This window comes from Oncorhynchus masou, unplaced genomic scaffold, assembly GCF_036934945.1.
Source record: "Oncorhynchus masou masou isolate Uvic2021 unplaced genomic scaffold, UVic_Omas_1.1 unplaced_scaffold_948, whole genome shotgun sequence".
In the NCBI taxonomy this organism is placed as follows: domain Eukaryota; kingdom Metazoa; phylum Chordata; class Actinopteri; order Salmoniformes; family Salmonidae; genus Oncorhynchus; species Oncorhynchus masou.
The window spans coordinates 24,958-37,957 of NW_027015975.1; positions in this window are offsets into that span (position 1 = coordinate 24,958).

Sequence of the window (13,000 nt, forward strand, 5' to 3'; positions counted from 1 at the left end):
CTCGTCACTACCACAACACTCCAGACCCGACCCGGGGCCCCTCGTCACTACCACATCACTCCAGACCCGACCCGGGGCCCCTCGTCACTACCACATCACTCCAGACCCGACCCGGGGCCCCTCGTCACTACCACATCACTCCAGACCCGACCCGGGGCCCCTCGTCACTACCACATCACTCCTGACCCGGGGCCCCTCGTCACTACCACATCACTCCAGACCCGACCCGGGGCCCCTCGTCACTACCACATCACTCCAGACCCGACCCGGGGCCCCTCGTCACTACCACATCACTCCAGACCCGACCCGACCCGGGGCCCCTCGTCACTACCACATCACTCCAGACCCGACCCGACCCGGGGCCCCTCGTCACTACCACAACACTCCAGACCCGACCCGGGGCCCCTCGTCACTACCACATCACTCCAGACCCGACCCGACCCGGGGCCCCTCGTCACTACCACATCACTCCAGACCCGACCCGGGGCCCCTCGTCACTACCACAACACTCCAGACCCGACCCGGGGCCCCTCGTCACTACCACAACACTCCAGACCCGACCCGGGGCCCCTCGTCACTACCACAACACTATTGACCCGACCCGGGGCCCCTCGTCACTACCACAACACTCCTGACCCGACCCGGGGCCCCTCGTCACTACAGAGGTCGAGGTCAGGGTTCACAGAAGGTCTGTTGTGTGATGGGAAACAGATTCGCACATCTGATGAGGTTATTACTGCACAATATTCAACCAAAATCTATGTTCTGTCATTTGAGGTTATTTTATATTTTTTTGTATGTTTTTGTTTTAAATGCCAGACTGCAACTGAAGATGATCTTTACCCAGAACACATCTGTTACTGAGGGGGGGGGTCATCTATCCTGTCTGGATAAGAGACCCAGAACACATCTGTTACTGAGGGGGGGTCATCTATCCTGTCTGGGTGGGACAAACCCAGAACACATCTGTTACTGAGGGGGGTCATCTATCCTGTCTGGATGGGACAGACCCAGAACACATCTGTTACTGAGGGGGGTCATCTATCCTGTCTGGATGGGACAGACCCAGAACACATCTGTTACTGAGGGGGGTCATCTATCCTGTCTGGATAAGAGACCCAGAACACATCTGTTACTGAGGGGGGGTCATCTATCCTGTCTGGATGGGACAGACCCAGAACACATCTGTTACTGAGGGGGGTCATCTATCCTGTCTGGATGGGACAGACCCAGAACACATCTGTTACTGAGGGGGGGTCATCTATCCTGTCTGGATGGGACAGACCCAGAACACATCTGTTACTGAGGGGGGTCATCTATCCTGTCTGGATGGGACAGACCCAGAACACATCTGTTACTGAGGGGGGTCATCTATCCTGTCTGGATGGGACAGACCCAGAACACATCTGTTACTGAGGGGGGTCATCTATCCTGTCTGGATGGGACAGACCCAGAACACATCTGTTACTGAGGGGGGGGGTCATCTATCCTGTCTGGATGGGACAGACCCAGAACACATCTGTTACTGAGGGGGGGTCATCTATCCTGTCTGGATGGGACAGACCCAGAACACATCTGTTACTGAGGGGGGGTCATCTATCCTGTCTGGGTGGGACAGACCCAGGACACATCTGTTACTGAGGGGGGTCATCTATCCTGTCTGGATGGGACAGACCCAGAACACATCTGTTACTGAGGGGGGTCATCTATCCTGTCTGGATAAGAGACCCAGAACACATCTGTTACTGAGGGGGGTCATCTATCCTGTCTGGGTGGGACAGACCCAGAACACATCTGTTACTGAGGGGGGTCATCTATCCTGTCTGGATGGGACAGACCCAGAACACATCTGTTACTGAGGGGGTCATCTATCCTGTCTGGATAAGAGACCCAGAACACATCTGTTACTGAGGGGGGGTCATCTATCCTGTCTGGATGGGACAGACCCAGAACACATCTGTTACTGAGGGGGGTCATCTATCCTGTCTGGGTGGGACAGACCCAGAACACATCTGTTACTGAGGGGGGGGTCATCTATCCTGTCTGGATAAGAGACCCAGAACACATCTGTTACTGAGGGGGGTCATCTATCCTGTCTGGATGGGACAGACCCAGAACACATCTGTTACTGAGGGGGGTCATCTATCCTGTCTGGATGGGACAGACCCAGAACACATCTGTTACTGAGGGGGGGTCATCTATCCTGTCTGGATGGGACAGACCCAGAACACATCTGTTACTGAGGGGGGGGTCATCTATCCTGTCTGGATGGGACAGACCCAGAACACATCTGTTACTGAGGGGGGGGGTCATCTATCCTGTCTGGATGGGACAGACCCAGAACACATCTGTTACTGAGGGGGGTCATCTATCCTGTCTGGATAAGAGACCCAGAACACATCTGTTACTGAGGGGGGGGGTCATCTATCCTGTCTGGATAAGAGACCCAGAACACATCTGTTACTGAGGGGGGGGTCATCTATCCTGTCTGGATGGGACAGACCCAGAACACATCTGTTACTGAGGGGGGGGTCATCTATCCTGTCTGGATGGGACAGACCCAGAACACATCTGTTACTGAGGGGGGGGTCATCTATCCTGTCTGGATAAGAGACCCAGAACACATCTGTTACTGAGGGGGGGGGGGGTCATCTATCTTACGCTGTAGCCTACCTTCTGAGGTCTACCCAGTATTCTCTCTGCCTCTCCCCATCTCCCCCGAGGGAAACTTCTCCTCCATCTCCCCCGAGGGAAACTTCTCCCCATCTCCCCCCCGAGGAAACTTCTCCCCCGAGGGAAACTTCTCCCCCGAGGGAAACTTCTCCCCCCCGAGGGAAACTTCTCCTCCACTCCCCCGAGGGAAACTTCTCCTCCATCTCCCCCGAGGGAAACTTCTCCTCCATCTCCCCCCCGAGGGAAACTTCTCCTCCATCTCCCCCCGAGGGAAACTTCTCCTCCATCTCCCCCCCGAGGGAAACTTCTCCTCCATCTCCCCCGAGGGAAACTTCTCCCCATCTGCCCCCGAGGGAAACCCCCCTCCCCCGAGGGAAACTTCTCCACAGAGGACTAGTTATTGTACCTGATCAGTTCTTGAATCATTTAGTTGTTTTTTTTGCAGTGTTTTAATATTTTTGTACCACATAGTGTATATTACCGTATTTATAAGCTATAAAGAAGAACATTGTATATCTTTTCATTGAATTCTTGCAGTACTTGGTCATTCCGTCTTTAAATATATGCCTCATTTTATTTTTCTACGATGTGTCGGACAGTCCAAACGCATGGCGACAATCTTAGACAATATCAACTATCCTTTCATACTGTCTCTGTCCCGTCTGTCTCTGTCCCGTCTGTCTCTGTCCCGTCTGTCTCTGTCCCGTCTGTCTCTGTCCCGTCTGTCTCTGTCCCGTCTGTCTCTGTCCCGTCTGTCTCTGTCCCGTCTGTCTCTGTCCCGTCTCTCTCTGTCCCGTCTCTCTCTGTCCCGTCTGTCTCTGTCCCGTCTGTCTCTGTCCCGTCTGTCTCTGTCCCGTCTGTCTCTGTCCCGTCTGTCTCTGTCCCGTCTGTCTCTGTCCCGTCTGTCTCTGTCCCGTCTGTCTCTCTGTCCCGTCTGTGTCTCTGTCCTGTCCCGTCTGTGTCTCTGTCTCTCTGTCCCGTCTGTCTCTCTGTCCCGTCTGTCTCTCTGTCTCTCTGTCCCGTCTGTCTCTCTGTCTCTCTGTCCCGTCTGTCTCTCTGTCTCTCTGTCCCGTCTGTGTCTCTGTCCCGTCTGTCTCTCTGTCCCGTCTGTGTCTCTGTCCCGTCTGTCTCTCTGTCTCTCTGTCCCGTCTGTCTCTGTCCCGTCTCTGTCTCTGTCCTGTCCCGTCTGTGTCTCTGTCCCGTCTCTGTCTCTGTCCCGTCTCTGTCTCTGTCCCGTCTCTGTCTCTGTCCTGTCCCGTCTGTGTCTCTGTCCCGTCTGTCTCTCTGTCTCTCTGTCCCGTCTGTGTCTCTGTCCCGTCTGTGTCTCTGTCCCGTCTGTGTCTCTGTCCCGTCTGTGTCTCTGTCCCGTCTGTGTCTCTGTCCCGTCTGTGTCTCTGTCCCGTCTGTGTCTCTGTCCTGTCCCGTCTGTGTCTCTGTCCCGTCTGTCTCTCTGTCCCGTCTGTGTCTCTGTCCTGTCCCGTCTGTGTCTCTGTCCCGTCTGTCTCTCTGTCTCTCTGTCCCGTCTGTGTCTCTGTCCCGTCTGTGTCTCTGTCCCGTCTGTGTCTCTGTCCTGTCCCGTCTGTGTCTCTGTCCCGTCTGTCTCTCTGTCCCGTCTGTGTCTCTGTCCTGTCCCGTCTGTGTCTCTGTCCCGTCTGTCTCTCTGTCTCTCTGTCCCGTCTCTGTCTCTGTCCTGTCCCGTCTGTGTCTCTGTCCCGTCTGTCTCTCTGTCTCTCTGTCCCGTCTGTGTCTCTGTCCCGTCTGTGTCTCTGTCCCGTCTGTGTCTCTGTCCCGTCTGTGTCTCTGTCCTGTCCCGTCTGTGTCTCTGTCCCGTCTGTCTCTCTGTCCCGTCTGTGTCTCTGTCCTGTCCCGTCTGTGTCTCTGTCCCGTCTGTCTCTCTGTCTCTCTGTCCCGTCTCTGTCCCGTCTGTCTCTGTCCCGTCTCTGTCTCTGTCCCGTCTGTCTCTCTGTCCCGTCTCTGTCCCGTCTCAAACTGAAAGATGGTCGTGGGGAAAGGGATCCTTGTTTAAACTGGGTTGGGTTGTCTCTCCCTGTTTATCCAATCAGGGCTGTGGGACATTTCAGACTGAAACTCAGGGTGAGATGTAGCTGTCTTCCCCTCAGAACGTTCACACATACCTCAAAACGTCCATCTGTCTTTTTGTTGTCCAATGGGCAGGCCAACTTTCAATATAGACTGGAAGGACATTACAAGATCCTGGTTCTCTCGATCTTCTCTGCTACTACTGTTACAGCTATGTATCTTGATCAAAATGGCCGTCTTCTGTCCAGGCCCTTGCTGAGCCCCTCTTCCTGTCTGTCTCTAGAAAAGTCTCCTGTCTGTCCCCTGTCTGTTTTTAGATACAACCAGCATTGTTGGAAATGTGGTCATTCTCTAAGTGCACTTTACAGTTCTGATGGTACGTCCTGGTACAGACAACATGATACACACTGCTCAGATGGATAGGAGGAGGAATGTGTTTGTGTGGTCTGGACGTTTGAACGAGCGATGTGGTGAAGAAGGTTGGTGCTGCAGTTCTGAGAGGTTCATGATGTACACATGGTGGTTGTGGAGAGGGAGGATATGATGTCAGAGGTTCATGATGTACACATGGTGGTTGTGGAGAGGGAGGATATGATGTCAGAGGTTCATGATGTACACATGGTGGTTGTGGAGAGGGAGGATATGATGTCAGAGGTTCCTGATGTACACATGGTGGTTGTGGAGAGGGAGGATATGATGTCAGAGGTTCATGATGTACACATGGTGGTTGTGGAGAGGGAGGATATGATGTCAGAGGTTCATGATGTACACATGGGGGTTGTGGAGAGGGAGGATATGATGTCAGAGGTTCCTGATGTACACATGGTGGTTGTGGAGAGGGAGGATATGATGTCAGAGGTTCATGATGTACACATGGTGGTTGTGGAGAGGGAGGATATGATGTCAGAGGTTCATGATGTACACATGGTGGTTGTGGAGAGGGAGGATATGATGTCAGAGGTTCATGATGTACACATGGTGGTTGTGGAGAGGGAGGATATGATGTCAGAGGTTCATGATGTACACATGGTGGTTGTGGAGAGGGAGGATATGATGTCAGAGGCCTGTCCTGGGACTTTACATTGATAACAGAGGTCTTCTGGTCTACCAGCATCGGTCTCTGATGGTAGCTGCTTTTCCAAAATGTCTGTTGAGTGGACGACTGCTGGTGAGAGAAGGGAAGTGGAGTAGCTTGATTTAACACTTGTGTTGGTTAGAAGGGTAAAACAAGTTGTTGTTCTGACGTTAGATGCTTGTTATCGATGCTGTCCCAAATGACACCCTATTCCCCATATAGAGCACTACTGTTGACCAGGGCCCTATAGCACCCTATTCCCAGGGCCCTATTCCCTATATAGTGCACTACTGTTGACCAGGGCTCAATGGGACCCTATTCACTATATAGCCCACTACATTTGACCAGGGCTCAATGGGACCCTATTCCCTATATAGTCCACTACTGTTGACCAGGGCCCTATAGCACCCTATTCCCAGGGTCCTATTCCCTATATAGTCCACTACATTTGACCAGGGCTCAATGGGACCCTATTCACTATATAGCCCACTACATTTGACCAGGGCTCAATGGGACCCTATTCCCCATGTAGAGCACTACTGTTGACCAGAGCCCTATGGCACCCTATTCCCTATATAGTGCACTACTGTTGACCAGGGCCCTATAGCACCCTATTCACAGGGCCCTATTCCCTATATAGCCCACTACATTTGACCAGGGCCCTAAAGGAGTGCAGGATATAGGGAATAGGGTGCCATTTGGGGCCCTATAGGGTGCCAAAAAGCCCTTTTTGTCTCCATGTTTCTGGAGCTCTGACATAAAGACGAGGAACACAGCAGAGGTTTATTGGCAGTTTGAACATTTTATCATTCATCCATTTTGATACCCATGGTGCTTTGCAAGGATGTATACAGCTCAACCAACATTTGGTTAGTCAGAATGATTATTTTAATTTCCACTCAACTCTTCTTTTTCTACGTTGATTTGCTTTCCATGTAAACCAGGGTGGAATGGATGTGTACAGCCCATTCAATACTACAAGAAGCTGTTGGAACAAAATTAAATGTGGATTTTTGTTTTGTTTTTTAAATAAAATGAATGAACTTTCAACTTGAACGTTGTTTATTCATATTTCGTTCTGTCCGTTATCACTCAACCATTCCCTCTAATCTTTGGCCATTCTCTCTCTCTACCTCACCCTCTCTCTCTCTACCTCACCCTCTCTCTCTCTCTCTCTACCTCACCCTCTCTCTCTCTCTACCTCACCCTCTCTCTCTCTCTACCTCACCCTCTCTCTCTCTCTACCTCACCCTCTCTCTTTACCTCACCCCTCTCTCTCTACCTCACCCTCTCTCTCTCTCTCTACCTCACCCTCTCTCTCTCTCTCTACCTCACCCTCTCTCTCTCTCTCTACCTCACCCTCTCTCTCTCTCTCTACCTCACCCTCTCTCTCTCTCTACCTCACCCTCTCTCTCTCTCTACCTCACCCTCTCTCTCTCTACCTCACCCTCTCTCTCTCTACCTCACCCTCTCTCTCTCTCTACCTCACCCCTCTCTCTCTCTCTACCTCACCCTCTCTCTCTCTCTACCTCACCCTCTCTCTCTCTACCTCACCCTCTCTCTCTCTCTACCTCACCCTCTCTCTCTCTCTACCTCACCCTCTCTCTCTCTCTACCTCACCCTCTCTCTCTCTACCTCACCCTCTCTCTTCCTCACCCTCTCTCTTCTCTACCTCACCCCCTCTCTCTCTACCTCACCCCCCTCTCTCTCTACCTCACCCCCTCTCTCTCTACCTCACCCCCTCTCTCTCTACCGCCCCCTCTCTCTCTCTACCGCCCCCCTCTCTCTCTCTACCGCCCCCTCTCTCTCTCTACCGCCCCCTCTCTCTCTCTCTACCGCCCCCTCTCTCTCTCTACCGCCCCCCTCTCTCTCTCTACCGCCCCCTCTCTCTCTCTACCGCCCCCTCTCTCTCAGGTAAACAGCTGATAATCTCAGATAAATCCAGCATGAACACAATCAGACCAGACTTGTCGTGTGCACACAGCCTAACTGCGCCAGGCCTCGTTCTGCCACACAACAGCTTTGATTGAACTTGTCATTTTAGAGGCTGCAGCCTCAGGTTGAGTCTGGGAATTTAAGACCTTGTGTTGCCTTGGCGACATCACTCCCTCCCACTATATAACCTACAGGTTGGGACTGGGAACTAAAGACCTTGTGTTGCCTTGGCAACATCACACCCTCCCACTATATAACCTACAGGTTGGTACTGGGAACTAAAGACCTTGTTGCCTTGGCAACATCACACCCTCCCACTATATACAGTGCCTTGCGAAAGTATTCGGCCCCCTTGCCACATTTCAGGCTTCAAACATAAAGATATAAAACTGTATTTTTTGTGAAGAATCAACAAGTGGGACACAATCATGAAGTGGAACGACATTTATTGGATATTTCAAACTTTATTAACAAATCAAAAACTGAAAAATTGGGCGTATGACTGATTGTTGTCCTATGGACAGAGTCTCCCACCTCAGCTGTAGATCTCTGCAGTTCATCCAGAGTGATCATGGGCCTCTTGGCTGCATCTCTGATCAGTCTTCTCCTTGTATGAGCTGAAAGTTTAGAGGGACGGCCAGGTCTTGGTAGATTTGCAGTGGTCTGATACTCCTTCCATTTCAATATTATCGCTTGCACAGTGCTCCTTGGGATGTTTAAAGCTTGGGAAATCTTTTTGTATCCAAATCCGGCTTTAAACTTCTTCACAACAGTATCTCGGACCTGCCTGGTGTGTTCCTTGTTCTTCATGATGCTCTCTGCGCTTTTAACGGACCTCTGAGACTATCACAGTGCAGGTGCATTTATACGGAGACTTGATTACACACAGGTGGATTGTATTTATCATCATTAGTCATTTAGGTCAACATTGGATCATTCAGAGATCCTCACTGAACTTCTGGAGAGAGTTTGCTGCACTGAAAGTAGAGAGGCTGAATAATTTTGCACGCCCAATTTTTCATTTTTTGATTTGTTAAAAAAGTTTGAAATATCCAATGTCGTTCCACTTCATGATTGTGTCCCACTTGTTGTTGATTCTTCAAAAAAAAATACAGTTTTATATCTTTATGTTTGAAGCCTGAAATGTGGCAAAAGGTCGCAAAGTTCAAGGGGGGCGAATACTTTCGCAAGGCAGTGTAACCTACAGGTTGGGACTGGGAACTAAAGACCTTGTGATGCCTTGGTGAACCCTCCCACTATATAACCTGCAGGTTGGTGTAGCCTCTAACCCTCCCACTATATAACCTACAGGTTGGTGTAGCCTCTAACCCTCCCACTATATAACCTACAGGTTGGTGTAGCCTCCCACTATATAACCTACAGGTTGGTGTAGCCTCCCACTATATAACCTACAGGTTGGTAAACCCTCCCACTATATAACCTACAGGTTGGTGAACCCTCCCACTATATAACCTACAGGTTGGTGTAGCCTCTAACCCTCCCACTATATAACCTACAGGTTGGTGAACCCTCCCACTATATAACCTACAGGTTGGTGTAGCCTCCCACTATATAACCTACAGGTTGGTGTACCCTCCCACTATATAACCTACAGGTTGGTGAACCCTCCCACTATATAACCTACAGGTTGGTGAACCCTCCCACTATATAACCTACAGGTTGGTGAACCCTCCCACTATATAACCTACAGGTTGGTGAACCCTCCCACTATATAACCTACAGGTTGGTGAACCCTCCCACTATATAACCTACAGGTTGGTGAACCCTCCCACTATATAACCTACAGGTTGGTGAACCCTCCCACTATATAACCTGCAGGTTGGTGTAGCCTCTAACCCTCCCACTATATAACCTACAGGTTGGTGTAGCCTCCCACTATATAACCTACAGGTTGGTGAACCCTCCCACTATATAACCTACAGGTTGATGAACCCTCCCACTATATAACCTACAGGTTGGTGTAGCCTCGAACCCTCCCACTATATAACCTACAGGTTGGTGTAGCCTCTAACCCTCCCACTATATAACCTACAGGTTGGTGAACCCTCCCACTATATAACCTACAGGTTGGTGAACCCTCCCACTATATAACCTACAGGTTGGTGAACCCTCCCACTATATAACCTACAGGTTGGTGAACCCTCCCACTATATAACCTACAGGTTGGTGAACCCTCCCACTATATAACCTACAGGTTGGTGTAGCCTCCCACTATATAACCTACAGGTTGGTGTAGCCTCCCACTATATAACCTACAGGTTGGTGTAGCCTCCCACTATATAACCTACAGGTTGGTGAACCCTCCCACTATATAACCTACAGGTTGGTGAACCCTCCCACTATATAACCTACAGGTTGGTGAACCCTCCCACTATATAACCTACAGGTTGGTGAACCCTCCCACTATATAACCTACAGGTTGGTGAACCCTCCCACTATATAACCTACAGGTTGGTGAACCCTCTAAACACTGAGATCATTGAAGTGGTTTTAGTGTCACCAAACCATAGGTCCTCTCTGATATTACATGTCTGTGGATGGGGTCGGGGCGACAGGTTGGTGAACCCTCCAAACACTGAGATCATTGAAGTGGTTTTAGTGTCACCAAACCATAGGTCCTCTCTGATATTACATGTCTGTGGATGGGGTCGGGGCGACAGGTTGGTGAACCCTCCAAACACTGAGATCATTGAAGTGGTTTTAGTGTCACCAAACCATAGGTCCTCTCTGATATTACATGTCTGTGGATGGGGTCGGGCGACAGGTTGGTGAACCCTCCAAACACTGAGATCATTGAAGTGGTTTTAGTGTCACCAAACCATAGGTCCTCTCTGATATTACATGTCTGTGGATGGGGTCGGGCGACAGGTTGGTGAACCCTCCAAACACTGAGATCATTGAAGTGGTTTTAGTGTCACCAAACCATAGGTCCTCTCTGATATTACATGTCTGTGGATGGGGTCGGGCGACAGGTTGGTGAACCCTCCAAACACTGAGATCATTGAAGTGGTTTTAGTGTCACCAAACCATAGGTCCTCTCTGATATTACATGTCTGTGGATGGGGTCGGGGCGACAGGTTGGTGAACCCTCCAAACACTGAGATCATTGAAGTGGTTTTAGTGTCACCAAACCATAGGTCCTCTCTGATATTACATGTCTGTGGATGGGGTCCGGGCGACAGGTTGGTGAACCCTCCAAACACTGAGATCATTGAAGTGGTTTTAGTGTCACCAAACCATAGGTCCTCTCTGATATTACATGTCTGTGGATGGGGTCGGGGCGACAGGTTGGTGAACCCTCCAAACACTGAGATCATTGAAGTGGTTTTAGTGTCACCAAACCATAGGTCCTCTCTGATATTACATGTCTGTGGATGGGGTCGGGGCGACAGGTTGGTGAACCCTCCAAACACTGAGATCATTGAAGTGGTTTTAGTGTCACCAAACCATAGGTCCTCTCTGATATTACATGTCTGTGGATGGGGTCCGGGCGACAGGTTGGTGAACCCTCCAAACACTGAGATCATTGAAGTGGTTTTAGTGTCACCAAACCATAGGTCCTCTCTGATATTACATGTCTGTGGATGGGGTCGGGGCGACAGGTTGGTGAACCCTCCAAACACTGAGATCATTGAAGTGGTTTTAGTGTCACCAAACCATAGGTCCTCTCTGATATTACATATCTGTGGATGGGGTCGGGGCGACAGGTTGGTGAACCCTCCAAACACTGAGATCATTGAAGTGGTTTTAGTGTCACCAAACCATAGGTCCTCTCTGATATTACATGTCTGTGGATGGGGTCCGGGCGACAGGTTGGTGAACCCTCCAAACACTGAGATCATTGAAGTGGTTTTAGTGTCACCAAACCATAGGTCCTCTCTGATATTACATATCTGTGGATGGGGTCCGGGCGACAGGTTGACTACATTTTACTCCTGAAAGGAAAACTATTCTGATCAAAAATATAAACAACATGCAACATTTTCAAGATTTTACTGAGTTTCAGTTTATATAAGAAAATCTGTCAATTGAAATAAATTCTTTAGGCCTCTAGTCTATGGATTTCACATGACTGGGCAGGGGTGTAGCCATGGGTGGGCCTGGGAGGGCGTAGGCCCACCCACTGAGACAGGACTCCCTCACATATAAACCTCTAGGTTCTCGTTTCCATGGCAACACTCTGGGACAGGACTCCCTCACGTATAAACATTTAGGTTCTTGTTTCCATGGCATCACTCTGGGACAGGACTCCCTCACGTATAAACCTCTTGGTTCCTGTTTCCATGGCAACACTCTGGGACAGGACTCCCTCACATATAAACCTCCAAATAGCACAGTGGTCCCTGATAAGTGATAACAGGTACTGTGCTGTCCGTCTCTAATTGACAACAACCCTGATCTATTGTAGGCAAAGACCATATGATTATACAGCACGGCTGTTGCCGAAGACAGTACATTAGGAAGATGGGCAGAAACAGTCTGTACTGTTTAAGGAAGCTCTTAATGTTGATTGTGTTCTATTGTCACTGTACAAGTCATTCATTGGAAGTGTCTTAACATATCGTATCATTTTCTGGTATGGAAATGCTAATGTTTTCCAGAGAACAATGTTCAGCATAGTAAGGTGCTCGGGGCCAAGCAGACAGGTCTGGATGATATAAGTGCCTTAACAAAAGCCCACATGAGCTGCTGGACCCCAGACATCCTCTTTAACCAGGAGTTTGAGCTACAGGGTACCAGGGGAAAAAAGAAATGGGGACAAATTATCCTTTGTCCCAATGGTAGTAAGGCTCCTCAATGTTTAAAACCACCAGTGTTCTGGCCTAGAGCTAACATTGTAGTTAAACTACCAGGAGGACCAGTGTTCTGGACTATGGCAAAAAAAAAAAATATATATATATATATATATATATATATACACACACACACACAACAGCTGGTGCACGATATCTAAGGAAGTCTCGAGGTTTTGCTTGCCCGAGGTAGAGTATCTCATGAAAAGCTGTAGACCACACTTTTTCATAGCTGTTGACACACCACCACAGACCGATGCTGGCACACTCAATGAGCTGTATTCCGCCATAAGAAAACAGGAAAACGCTCATCCAGAGGCGGCGCTCCTAGCAGGGAAACTTAAATCTGTTTTACCAAATTTGTATCAGCATGTAAAATGTGCAGAGGGGAAAAACTCTAGACCACCTTTACTCCAGACACAGAGACGCGTACAAAGCTCACTCTCGCCCTCCATTTGGCAAG